The sequence below is a fragment of the Phoenix dactylifera genome, unplaced genomic scaffold, assembly GCF_009389715.1.
Source record: "Phoenix dactylifera cultivar Barhee BC4 unplaced genomic scaffold, palm_55x_up_171113_PBpolish2nd_filt_p 000493F, whole genome shotgun sequence".
Taxonomy (NCBI): domain Eukaryota; kingdom Viridiplantae; phylum Streptophyta; class Magnoliopsida; order Arecales; family Arecaceae; genus Phoenix; species Phoenix dactylifera.
In genome coordinates, this window is record NW_024067913.1 from 37,570 (window position 1) to 39,253 (window position 1,684).

At 40.6% G+C, this 1,684-nt stretch overlaps 1 non-coding gene across 1 annotated transcript; it reads right to left on the minus strand.

Moving 5' to 3' along the window:
* Positions 1–960: 960 nt before the first annotated feature.
* LOC113461480 lies at positions 961–1,069 on the minus strand. Its single transcript, XR_003383755.1, has one exon. It is a non-coding gene; the product is annotated as a small nucleolar RNA R71 (small nucleolar RNA).
* Positions 1,070–1,684: the final 615 nt, after the last annotated feature.

Below are 1,684 nucleotides of genomic sequence, written 5' to 3' on the forward strand. Positions count from 1 at the left end.
AGCTTAACTAAAATCAACTAGACGTTGGCCCCTAAGGATATTCGAGCTCAATAGGATGAAGACCACTGAAAGTTGCACCAATTTCGCTCTATGGCCCAGTCGATGTCTAGGCAAGCTTTGTCCCTCTAAGGGAGACAGTCTTTGTTCGAGGAAAGTGAGTTTTAAGTGGGACCCTTGCTAAATGCATCATGACCCCTCCACTTACCTGGGAGCTTACCTGGTCGACTAGGTTACTAGACCGGATTGGAGGCCTAGGTGTCCTCTTCAAACCAGTTAGGAGCTATCTAGAAATTTAAGAAAAATATTAGAAATTGAGGTGTAATGTTTTAATGCATGCTTGATTGTGAATAGATTTTTGTTTTTCTGTAGGATGTCCTTTTAGATATCTTCAGATAGCACTTATATTAAAAAAATAAAAAAAAGAGAGGAAAATATTTTGCATGCTAAAGTGGAATAGGGACGACACCGGTCGATTAAGTCGTACAACTTTAGATCATTCCTTAGGACACACCCCTGAAATTCCTTCGCAGTATCTCACACCTTGTGCGATGGCTGATTTAAATGAAGATGCGGGAAGCCACCACGATCAAGAACGTGAACCCCATGTTATGACCCTAAGACAATACCTACAACCGGCTAGGACTAGTCAGCCTTCATGCATAATTTTTCCTGATAATGTAGGACATTTTGACATCAAACCAGGGGTAATTCAATTGCTGCCCAAGTTTCATGGGTTAGAGTCCAAAAGTCCGTATCTTCATTTAAAGAATTTTGAAGAATTGAGCATTACATTTAGAGTGCCAAACGTCACCGAGAATGTCCTCAAGTTGACATTGTTCCCTTTCTCTCTAAAGGATAAGGCCAAAACATGGCAAAACTCCTTGCGACCTAGATCAATAAGAATTTGGCAAGATATGCAGAGAGAATTTTTGAAAAAGTTCTTTTCCGCACAAAGGACTAACTTTTTGAAAAGACATATCAGCAATTTCCAACAAAAAGACAACGAAACATTTTATGAATGTTGGAAAAGATTTAAAGACTTTCTTCTCTCATGCCCTCATCACGGGTTCGAAACTTGGAGAACTATTTGCTTCTTTTATGAAGGTTTATCTCCACAGTTGAAACAGTTTGTAGAGACCATGTGCAATGGAAGATTTTTATAAAAACAACCTGATGAGGCATGGGAGTATTTGGATTCCCTTGCAGAGATTGCCCAACTTTGGGATAACGGGGATAGAAACAATAAGTCTTTACCTAAGCCTACTAGCTCTGTACAGGGAGGCCTTTACAACCTCAGAACTGAGGATGATCTTCATGCTAAAATGGCAGCCCTAACTAGGAAGGTAGAAGAAATTGAGCTTAGGAAGGTTGAGCCTGTCAAGACTATAGAGCTTAGAAACGAGTGTTGTGGTATCTGCGATATGTCGGATCATACTACTACAGATTGCCCCACCATACCGGCATTCAAAGAAGTCTTGCACGATCAAGCAAATGCTATGAACTCCTACCAAAAGCCTTATAACGATCCATACTCGAATACCTATAATCCTGGTTGGAAGAATCATCCAAATTTTAGGTGGAGAAAACAATCATCCTTAATAGTCACACCATTCAGCTCCTCCACCTGCACATCCTACTTTTGCATCACCACCCTCCCAAAAGCTGAATATCGAGGATACCTTGC